Source organism: Aristolochia californica, unplaced genomic scaffold, assembly GCF_029961685.1.
Source record: "Aristolochia californica isolate CCGP_79_NKW_82.1479 unplaced genomic scaffold, dmAriCali1.0.hap1 SCAF_7, whole genome shotgun sequence".
NCBI lineage: Eukaryota > Viridiplantae > Streptophyta > Magnoliopsida > Piperales > Aristolochiaceae > Aristolochia > Aristolochia californica.
Window position 1 is genome coordinate 9,271,373 of NW_027182268.1, and position 12,920 is coordinate 9,284,292.

Consider the following 12,920-nt stretch of genomic DNA (forward strand, 5'->3'; position numbering starts at 1 on the left):
CATGTTTAAAATGTGTATATGCATGCTTGAAACATGTTAAAAATGCAGATAACCTACGGATCGAAACCTCATTAAATTCTCAACTTTGGGTGCGGTGGGATATTTACCTGAGCCAAACAAGCCATTATATTCCCCATTTCCGAAAAGTTGACCTAACAAACATAGATGATTGTAAAGTGATTTATCGATCAATCAGGCATAACGGACTATTTTTTACAAGAATTGACTTGTGGCTTGGGAGTCAACACTCACCCACAAATTCCCCCGCCTGCCCCTTTCTTTCCCTAAGATTGCAAAACCTAATATATAAAAACTAGAAAGAGTTTACTATCCCTAAAAGTTATAGACACTTTTTGCAATTATGTCTCTCTACTTTTGTTCATTTCCATTTTAGATGTACACTTTTTCTTTAAATCAAAACTTGAGTTTTCACGTTTCCCTTTATCTCTCGTAAACAAAAAAGATAAGGCAAACAGATCACAACAAAATGAAAATTTTAGAGTTTATGTATGAAAAAAATTTATAACAACAACAAATGTAAGAAAAGAAAATTTATTCACACACCACCAATGAACACAAAATTTTGATATCCAAGTTTGGGAAATTCCAATAGTTCAACCCTGATAGCTTGGAATTTTAAACGAAAGAGATTTCTAGTTGATCCTGCACATGTATTAAATGTGGATATCATTCTTGAAACATGTTAAAGATGCAAATGACATACGAATCCAAACCTCATTAAATTCTCAAGTTTGGGTGCGATGGGATGTTTACCCAAGCCAAACAAGCAATTATTTTGTCCATTTAGAAAATAGCTGACCTAACAATCATAGATGATTGTAAAGTGATTTATCGGTCAATCATGCGTAACGAGCTATATTTTTTTAAGAAATGACTTGTGGATTGGGAGTCAACACTCACCTAAACATTCCCCCACCTCCCCCTTTGTTTCCCCTCGATTGCAAAACTTGATATATAAAAACAAGAAAGAGTTTACAATCTCTAAAAGTTACAAACACTTTTTCTAATTATGTCTCTCTACATTTTTGCGTTTCCATTTTAGATGTATACTTTTTCCTTAAATCAAAACTTGCATTTTCACTTTTCCCTTTATCTCACGTAAACAAAAAAGATAAGGCAAACAGATCACAACAAAATGAAAATTTTAGAGTTTATGAATGCAAAAATTTATAACAACAACAAATTTAAGCAAAGAAAATTTATTCATACACCACCATTGAACACAAAAGTTTTGATATCCAAGTTTGGGAAAATCCACTAGTTCAACCCTGATAGCTTGGAATTTTATAAGAAAGAGATTTCTGGTTGACTCTACACATGTTTTAAATGTGGATATGCATGCTTGAAACAATTTAAAGATACGGATGACCTACGGATCCAAACCTCAATAAATTCTCAAGTTTGGGTGCGATGGGATATTTACCCGATCCAAACAAGCAATTAATTTGCCCATTTGAAAAAAAGGCTGACCTAACAATTTTAGATGATTTTAAAGTGATTTATCGATTAATCATGCGTAACGGACTATATTTTTCTAAGAAATGACTTGTGGATTTGGAGTCAACACTCAGCTAAACAATCCCCCGCGTCCCCCTTTGTGTCCCCTCAATTGCAAAACCTGATATATAAAAGCTAGGAAAATTTTAAAATCCCAAAAAGTTACAAACACTTTTTCAGAATTTTCTCTCTCTACATTTTTGCAATTCCATTTTAGATGTATACTTTCTACTTAAATTAAAACTTGAGTTTTCAGTTTTTCCTTTATCTCTCATAAACAAAATAGATAAGGCACACAGATCGCAACAAAATGAAAATTTTAGAGTTTATGTATGGAATAAATTTAGAACAACAACAAATGTAAGCAAAGAAAATTTCTTCACACACCACAAATGAAAACAAAAGTTTTGATATCCAAGTTTGGGAAATTCCACGAGTTCACCCCTAAGAGCTTGGAATTTTATAACAAAATAGATTTCTAGTTGATCCTGCACGTGTTTTAACATGCTTGAAACATGTTAAAGATGCAGATGACCTACGAATTCAAACGTCATTTAAGTTTCAAGTTTGGGTGTGGTGGGATATTTACCTGAGCCAAACAAACCATTATTTTGCCCTATTATAAAAAAGTTGACCTAACAATCATAGATGATTGTAAAGTGTTTTATCGATCAATCATACGTAACGGGCTATATTTTTATAATAAACGACTTACGGATTGGGAGTCGACACTCAGCTAAAAATTCCCCTACCTCCCCCCCCCCCCGTTTTTTTCCCGACGATTGCATAACCTGATATATTAAAACTAGAAAGAGTTTACAACCCTTAAAAGTTACAGACATTTTTTGTAATTAGCTCTCTCTACGTTTGTGTATTTCCCTTTTAGACGTATGCATTTTCCTGAAATCAAAAGTTGAGTTTTCACTTTTCCTTTTATCTCTCATAAACAAAAAAGATAAGGTTAACAAATGACAACAAAATGAAAATGTTTGAGTTTAAGTATGCAAAAAAATTAGAACAACAACAAATGTACGAAAATAAAATTTATTCACACAACAAAAATGAACACCAAAATTTTGATATCCAAGTTTGCGAAATTCCACTTGTTCAACCTTGATAGCATGGAATTTTAAAAGAAAGACATTTCTAGTTCATCCTGCACCTGTTTTAAATGTGGATGTGCATGCTTGAAACAGGTTAAAGACACAGATGAGCTACGGATCCAAACCTGATTAAATTCTATAGTTTGGGTGCGGTGGGATATTTCCCTTAGCCAAACAAGCCATTATTTAGCCCATTTACAAAAAAGCTAACCTAACAATCATAGATGATTCTAAAGTGATTTATCGGTAAATCATGCGTAACGGGCTATATTTTTGTAAGAAATGACTTATGGATATGGAGTTAACACCACCCCCCCCCCCCCCCCCCCCCCCCCCCCCCCCCCCCCCCCCCCCCCCTCCCCCCCCCCCTCCTCCCCCACTATTTCCCTGACAATTGCAAAACCTGATATATAAAAATAGAAAGAGTTTACAATCCCTGAAAGTTGCAGACACTTTTTGGAATTATCTCTCTCAACATTTGTACATTTCCATTTTAGATGTATACTTTTTCCATAAATGAAAACTTTAGTTTTCACTTTTCCCTTTGTCTCTAGTAAACAAAAGACATAAGGGAAACAGACCACAACAAAATGAAAAATTTAGAGTTTATGTATGCAAAAAATTTAGAACAACAACAAAAGTAAGAAAAGAACGTTTATTCAAACACCACAAATGAACACAAAATTTATGATATCCAAGTTTGGGTAATTCCACTAGTTCAACCCTGATAGCTTGGAATTTTATAAAAAGGTGATTTCTAGTTGATCCTGCCCATGTTTTAAATGTGGATATGCATGCTTGAAACATGTTAAAAATTCCCCAGCCTACCCCCTCGCCTACCCCTTTGTTTCCCTATGATTGCAAAACCTGATATTTAAAAACTAGAAAGAGTTTACAATCCCTAAAAGTTATAACACTTTTTTAAATAATCTTTCTCCACATTTGTGCATTTCTCTTTTAGATGTAAACTTTTTCCTTAAATCAAAACTTGAGTTTTCACTTTTCCCTTTTTCTCTCGTAAAAAAAAATGATAAGGCAAATAGATCACAACAAAATGAAAATTTTAGAGTTTATGTATGCAAAAAATTTAGAACAAAAACAAATGTAAGCAAAGAAAATTTATTCCCACGCCAAAAATGAACACAAAAGTTTTGATATCCATGTTTGGGAAATTCCACTAGCTCAACCCTGAGAGCTTGGAATTTTATAAGAAAGAGATTTCTAGTTGATCTTGCACATGTTTTAAATGTGGATATGCATGCTTGAAACATGTTAAAGATGCAAATGACCTACGGATCCAAACCTCATTAAATTCTATAGTTTGGGTGCAGAGGGATATTTACCCGAGCCAAACAAGCCATTATTTACCCCATTCACAAAAATGCTGACTTAACAAACATATACGATTGTAAAGTGATTTATCAGTTAATCTTGCTTTACGGTTATATGTTTGTAAGAAATGACTTATGGATTGGATGTCAACACTCAGCTAAAAATTCCCCAGCCTCCCCCTTTGTTTCCTGACGATTGCAAAACCTGATATATAAAAACTAGAAAGAGTTTACAATCCCTAAAAGTTACAAACATTTTTTGGAATTGTCTCTCTCTACATTTGTCCACTTCCATTTTAGATGTATAATTTTTCCTTAAATCAAAACTTGAGTTTTCACTTTTCCCTTTATCTCTCGTAAACAAAAAAGATAAGGCAAACAGATCACAACAAAATGAAAATTTTAGAGTTTATGTATGCAAAAAATTTAGAACAACATAAAATGTAAGATAAGAAAATTTATTCATGCACCACAAATGAACAAAAAAGTTTTGATATCCAAATTTTGGAAATTCCAATAGTTCAACCCTTATTGCTTGGAATTTTATAAGAAAGAGATTTCTAGTTGATCCTGCACATGTTTTAAATGTGGATAAGCATTCTTGAAACATGTTAAAGATGCAGATGACCTACGGATCCAAACCTGATCAAATTCTCAAGTTTGGGTGCGGTGGGATATTTACCCGAGCCAAACAAGTCATTATTTTGCCCATTTACAAAAAAGCTGACCCAACAATCATAGATGATAGTAAAGTGATTTATCGGTCAAACATGCGTAACGGGCAATATTTTTTTAAGAAATGACTTTTGGATTGGAAGTCAATACTCAGCTAAAAATTCCCCCGCCTCCCCCTTTGTTTCACAACGATTGCAAAATATGATATATAAAAACTAGAAAGAGTTTAAAATCCTTAAAAGTTATAGACGTTTTTTGGAATTATCTCTCTCTATATTTGTGCATTTCCATTTTAGATGTATACTTTTTCCTTAAATCAAAACTTGACTTTTCACCTTTCCCTTTATCTCTCGTAAACAAAAAAGATAAGGCAAATAGATCACAACAAAATAAAAAATTTAGAGTTTATGTATGCAAAAAATTTAGAACAACAACAAATGTAAGCAAATAAAATTTATTCACACACCACAAATGAACAAAAAAGTTTTGATATCCAAGTTTGGGAAATTCCATTAGTTCAACCCTGGTAGCTTTGAATTTTATAAGAAAGAGATTTTTAGTTGATTAGGCATATGTTTTAAATATGGATATGCATGTTTGAAACATGTTCAGGATGCAGATGACCTACGGATTGAACCTCATTAAATTCTCAAGTTTGGTGCGGTGGGATATTAACCTGAGCCAAACAAGCCATTATTTTGCCCATTTACAGAAAAGCTAACCTAACAATCATAGATGATTGAACAGTGATTTATTGGTCAATCATGCGTAATGGCTATATTTTTGTAGGAAGTGACTTATGGATTGGGAGTCAACACTCAGCTAAAAATTCCCTCGCCTCCCTCTTTGTTAACCAAGAATTGGAAAACCTGATATATAAAAAGTGGAAAGAGTTTCCCATCCTTAAAAGTTATAGACACTTTTTGGAATTATCTCTCCCTACGTTTGTGCATTTCCATTTTAGATGTATACTTTTTCCTTAAATCAAAACTTGAGTTTTTAGTTTTCCCTTTATCTCTCGTAAACAAAAAAGATAAGGCAAACAGATCACAACGAAATGAAAATTTTAGAGTTTATGTATGTAAAAAATTTAGAACAACAACAAATGTAAGCGAAGAAAATTTATTCCCACACTACAAATGAACACAAAAGTTTTCGTATCCATGTTTGGGAAATTCCACTAGTTCAACCCTGAGAGCTTGGAATTATATAAGAAAGAGATTTCTAGTTGATCTTGCACATGTTTTAAATGTGGATATGCATGCTTGAAACATGTTAAACATATAGATGACCTACGGATCCAAACCTCATTAAATTTCTACAGTTTGGGTGTAGAGGGATATTTACCCGAGCCAAACAAGCCATTATTTAGCCCATTTACAAGAACGCTAACTTAACAATCATATACGATTGTAAAGTGATTTATCAGTTAATCATGCTTAACGGGTTATATGTTTGTAAGAAATGATTTATGGATGGGATGTCAAGACTCAGCTAAAAATTCCCTCGCCCCCCCCTTTGTTTTCCGACAATTGCAAAACTTGATATATAAAAACTGGAAAGAGTTTACAATCCCTAAAAGGTTACCTAACAATCATCGACGAAGCCAATATTTTGCCCATTTAAAAAAAAGCTGACCTAACAATCATCGATGATTGTAAAGTGATTTATCGGTTAATCATACGTAACAAACTATATTTTTGTGAGAAATGACTTATGGATGGGAGTAAACACTTACCTAAAAATTCCCCCGCCTTCCCCTTTGTTTCCCGACGTTTGCAAAACCATATATATAAAAACATGAAAGAGTTTACAATCCCTAAAAGGTGGAGACACTTTTTGGAATTATCTCTCTCTACATTTGTGCATTTCCATTTTAGATGTATACTTTTTCCTTAAATCGAAACTTGAGTTTTCACTTTTCGCTTTATCTCTCATAAGCAAAAAAGATAAGGCAAACAGATCACAAGAAAATGAAAATTTTAGAGTTTATGTATGCAAAAAATTTAGAGCAACAACAAATGTAAGGAAAGAAAATTAATTCACACACCACAAATGAACAAAAAAGTTTTGATGTCTAAGTTTGGGAAATTCCACTAGTTCAATCCTGATAGCTTGGAATTTTATTAGAAAGAGATTTCTAGTTCATCCTGCACATGTTTTAAATGTGGATATGCATACTTGAACCATGTTAAAGATGCAGATGTCCTACGGATCCAAACCTCATTAAATTCTCAAGTTTGGGTGCGGTGGGATATTTACCCCTGCCAAACAAGCCATTATTTTGCCCTTTTACAAAAAAGCTGATCTAACAATCATAAATGATTGTACAGTGATTTATCGGTCAATCATACGTGATGGGCTATATTTTTTTAAGAAATAACTTATGGATATGGAGTCAACACTCAGCTTAAAATTCCCCCGCCTCCCCCTTTTTTTCCCGACAATTGCAAAACCTGATATATAAAAACAAGAAAGAGTTTACAATCCTTAAAAGGTATAGACACTTTTTGGATTTATCACTCCCTATATTTGTGCATTTCCATTTTAGATAGATACTTTTTCCTTAAATAAAAACTTGAGTATTCACTTTTCTCTTTATCTCTAGTAAACAAAAAAGATAAGGCAAATAGATCACAACAAAATGAAAATTTTAGAGTTTAAGTATGCAAAAAATATAGAACAACAACAAATGTAGGCAAAGAAAATTTATTCACACACCATAAATGAACAAAAAGGTTTTGATATCCAAGTTTGGGAAATTCCACTAGTTCAACCCTGATAGCTTGGAATTTTATAAGAAAGAGATTTCATGTTGATCCTGCACATGTTTTAAATGTGGATATGCATGCTTGAAACATGTTAAAGATGCAGATGACTTACAAATCTAAACCTCATTAAATTCTCAAGTTTGGGTGATGTGGGATATTTACCCAAGCCAAACAAGCTATTATTTTGCCCTTTTACAAAAAGGATGACCTAAGAATCATAGATGATTTTAAAGTGATTTATCTATCAATCATGCGTAACGGGCTATATTTTTGTAAGAAATAAATTTTGGATTGGGAGTCAACACTCAACTAAAAATTCCCCAGTCTCCCCCATTGTATCCCGACTATTGTAAAACCTGATATATAAAAACTAGAAATGGTTTACAATCCCTAAAAGTTACAGACACTTTTCGAAATTATCTCGCTCCACATTTTTGCATTTCCCTATTAGATGTATACTTTTTCCTTAAATAAAAACTTGATTTTTCACTTTTACCTTTTTCACTTGTTAAAAAAAAAGATAAGGTAAACAGATCACAACAAAATTAAAATTTTAGAGTTCATGTATTCAAAAAATTTAGAAGAACAACAACAAATGTAAGCAAAGAAAATTTATTCTCACACCACAAATGAACACAAAAGTTTTGATACCCATGTTTGGAAAATTCCACTAGTTCAACCCTGAGAGCTTGGAATTTTATTAGAAAGAGATTTCTAGTTGATCCTGCACATGTTTTAAATGTGGATATGCTTGTTTGAAACATGTTAAAGATGCAGATGACCTACAGATCCAAACCTCATTAAATTCTATAGTTTGGGTGCGGTGGGATATTTACCCGAGCCAAACAATCTATTATTTAGCCCATTTACAAAAACACTGACCTAATAATCATATATAACTGTAAAGTGATTTATCGGTTAATCATGCATAACGGGCTACAATTTTTTAAGAAATGAGTAATGGATCTGAAGTCAACACACAGCTAAAAATTCTCCCGTCTCCCCCTTTGTTTCCCGACGATTTCAAAACCTGATATATAAAACTTAGAAGGAGTTTACAATCCCTAAAAGATGCGGACACATTTTGGAAATACCTCTCTACATTTGTGCATTTCCATTTTAGATGTTTACTTTTTCCATAAATCAAAACTTGAGTTTTCACTTTTCCTTTTAACTCACGTAAACACAAAACGATAAGGCAAACAGATCACAACAAAATGAAAATTTTAGATTTTATGTATGCAAAAAATTTAGAACAACAACAAATGTAAGCAAAGAAAATTTATTCACATACCACAAATGAACACAAAAGTTTTGATATCCAAATTTGGGAAATTCCACTAGTTCAAACCTGATAGCTTGGAATTATTTAAGAAAGAGATTTCTTGTTGATCCTACACATGTTTTAAATGTGGATATGCATTCTTGAAACATGTTAAATATTTAGATGAACTACGGATCCAAACCTCATTAAATTCACAAATTTGGCTGTGGTGGGATATTTACCCGAGCCAAACAAACCATTATTTTGCCCATTTACAAAAAAGTTGTCCTAACAATCATAGATGGTAGTAAAGTTATTTATCGGTCAATCATGCGTAATGGGCTATATTTATTTAATAAATGACTTATGGATTGGGAGTCAACACTCAGCTAAAAATTCCCTTGCCTTCCCCTTTGTTTCACAACAATTGCAAAATGTGATATATAAAAACTAGAAATAGTTTAAAATCCATAAATGTTATAGACAGTTTTTGGAATTAACTCTCTCTACATTTGTGCCTTTCCATTTTAAATGTTTACTTTTTCCTTAAATCAAAACTTGAGTTTTCACTTTTCCCTTTATCTCTCATAAACAAAAAAGATACGGAAAATAGATCACAACAAAACTAAAATTTTTGACTTTATGTATGCAAAAAATTTTGAACAACAACAAATGTAAGCCAAAATTTTTTTTTCACACAACACAAATTAACAAAAAAGTTTTGATATCCAAGTTTGGGAAATTCCACTAGTTCAACCCTGATAGCTTAGAATTTTATAAGAAAGAGATTTCTTGTTGATCCTGCACAAGTTTAAATGTGGATATGCATGCTTGAAACATGTTTAAGATACAGATGACCTATAGATCTAAACCTAATTAAGTTCTCAAGTTTGGGTACTGTGGGATATTTACCCGAGCCGAACAAGCCATTATTTTGCACATTTACAAGGAAGCTGGTCTAACAATCTTAGATGATCGTAAAGTGATCTATTTGTCAATCATGCATAATGGGCTAAATTTTAGTAAGAAAATAATTATGGATTGGGAGACAACACTCGCCTAAAAATTCCCCCTCCTACCCCTTTGTTTCCCGATGATTGCAAAACTTGATATTTAAAAACTAGAAAGAGTTTACAATCCCTAAAAGTTATAGACACTTTTTGGAATTATCTCTTTCTACATTTGTGTATTTCCATTTTAGATGTATACTTTTTCCTTAAATCAAAACGTGAGTTTTCACTTTTCCCTTTATCTCTCGTAAACAAAAAAGATAAAGCAAACATATCACAACAAAATGAAAATTTTAGAGTTTATGTATGGAAAAATTTTAGAACAACAACAAATGTAAGCAAAGAAAATTTATTCACATTGCACAAATGAACACAAAAGTTTTGATATCCAAGTTTGGGAAATTCCACCAGTTGAACCCTAATTGCTTGGAATTTGAGAAGAAAGAGATTTCAAGTTGATCATGCACATGTTTTAAATGTCGATATGCATGGTAGAAACATGTTAAAGATGCAGATTACCTACGGATTCATACCTCTTTAAATTCTCAAGAGGGGGAGATGAATAAGGGGTAAGGATGGAGAAATAAAGGAAGTTCGGAATTAGCATAAACTAGAGTAAATTAGGTTAATCTAGGTTCTCCTCGAGCTCCCTCTTCTAAGGATTTTGGCGTGAACCTTCACTACTATCTTGTTGTTTTTGTGAGTGTCTTGAGGGCTGAGAAAGGAGGAGAAAAGGAGAATTAAACCCTAACCTACGTGGTGAAGGGAAGTACTAGTTTTCTTCACGGAAATCAGGGAGAAAAGGGTGGAGAAGAAGGGTGGTGTGGAACCTTTTTCGCAGCCAAGAAGAACGGAAAGAGGCTGTTGTATTGGAGGTCCTTCAAGAGGAAAGGGGCAGAGGAGGAGTGCCGAATTCTGGATAGAATTTGATCTAAATACTGGCAATAAATTTGCTACATTGGACGAGAAGTTCACTCTCAGTTTGGAAACCATGAAAGGAAGGATGGATAGCATGGAGACTGGTCTGAGCATTGGCAAGAACCCAATTCCGGGAGACCATTCGCAGATCAAAGGGGGAGATGAGTTTACTAGACACACGAGTTTCTCGGATCAGCAAGGACCCTTCATTCTGGGGGGACACCTCAACTATGGGGGAGGCACTATACCTCTCATTCCAGATCAGAGAGGAGGGGACCATTAGTATAACAGAGGGGGAGATGAATTTCTGAGGCGCACGAGTTTCTTGGGACAGCAAGGACCCTTCATTCTGGGGGGACACTTCGACCAGGGGGGAGGCACTGTTCCGAGGTATACTAAAATGGAATTCCCTACTTATAATGGGTCAGAAGACCCTTTGATATGGTTATATCGATGCAAAAAAAAATTTAGCCATCAGCGAGTCCCAACCTATGACTGAGTCAACGTAGCTGTTTTCCACTTACTAGGGGAAGCACAACTTTGGTACCAACTAGTTGAGGTTGATAGCGAGGTGGTAGATTGGGATGAATTTAAGGGACTGTGCTCTCTCCATTTTGGTCCTTCGGCTTACAGTAACCCTTTGGGAGATTTGGTTTTATTACGCCAAACTGGGGCCATGGAGCAATATCAAAAATTGTTCCAGGAAAAATTAGCACGAGCCAGCAGTATGGTACAAGTGGATCAACAAGTTGCACTGTTTACAATAGGACTGACTGAGGCGTTAAGGCTTGAGTTGGAGCTCTATGCACCTATTGACTTATCCAGCACTATGAATATAGCTCGTGCTTTAGAACTGTGACAGCAGGCACAACACAGACGACCTCCATGGTCAGGGAGCGCATTCCTCTGAGAACCAACCCGGGTATTAATTAGACAGGGGATCCGAGATTTAGTCATCCTACACCTCCTTATATAAAAAAATTGACAAGTGCTAAGATGGCAGAACGACGGGCTAAGAATCTGTGTTACAACTGTGATGAACCATATCGGGTTGGGCATCAGTGCAAAAGATTATTTTTGATTGATAAGGTTGAAGATGAGGATATCGAGGTGACAGAGGATATGATTGAGGAAGAACCACCGGACATCTCCCTGCGTGCCATTACTGGGCAGCAATCGGCCACAACTACGCAGAATGGGAATGGCTTGACAACTTCCACCAGGTCTACCCAGCTTCCGAGCTTGATGTCAAGGTCGATCTCCAAGGGGCGACAGATGTTATGGACTCAATAACACTGAGTCATCTACTTTAATTTTATTATTTATGTTGCTTTTAATTTCGAATTTTATTGATTTGTAATAAGACTTAAAGGTAGGGGTAGAATTGGGTTTTAATAACCCTAACCTATGTTGATGTTAATTACCCTATTTAAGGTGTAAGGATGGAGAAATAAAGCAAGTTCAAAATTAGCATAAACTAGAGTAAATTAGGTTAATCTAGGTTCTCCTCGAGCTCCCTCTTCTAAGGATTTTGGCATGAACCTTCACTACTATCTTGGTGTTTTCATGAGTGTCTTGAGGGCTGAGAAAGGAGGAGAAAAGGAGAATTAAACCCTAACCTACGTGGTGAAGGGAAGGACTGGTTTTCTTCACGTAAATCAGGGAGAAAAGGGTGGAGAAGAAGGGTGGTGTGGAACCTTTTTCTCAGGCAAGAAGAACGGAAAGAGGCTGCTGTATTGGAGGTCCTTCAAGAGGAAAGGGGCAGAGGAGGAGTTCCGAATTCTGGGTAGAGGAGGAGTTCCGAATCTGGGCTGAGGAGGAGTTCCCACAGAGGAGGAGTTCCGAATCTGGGCTGAGGAGGAGTTCCGAATTCTGGGCAGAGGAGTTCCGAATTTTGGCCTGAGAAGGAGTTTCGAATCTGGACTGAGGAGGAGTTCCGAATTCTGGGCAGAGGAGTTCCGAATTCATTCAAAAGAGGTAACTTGAGACTCTATTTTCCTAAGTACAGCAGGTTAGAATTCTGTTTTAATTTACCTGCATGAATAGTGGTTAAATCCATACGTTAGACAAAAGGGATTCTATTTTCAACTTACCTGTGTGAACAGTGGTTGAAGACGAGATTCTTGGTTCTTTACAGTGTTTAAAAAACTTGTAACGTGCTGGATTCATCAGTATCTCCGAGTTACTAGATCCATGGCTAGGGACCATAACAGTGATTTATCGGTCAATCATGAGTAACAGGCTATATTTTTGTGAGAAATGACTTATGGATTGGGAGTAAACACTCACCTAAAACTTCCATTGCCTCCCCTTTTGTTTCCCGACGATTG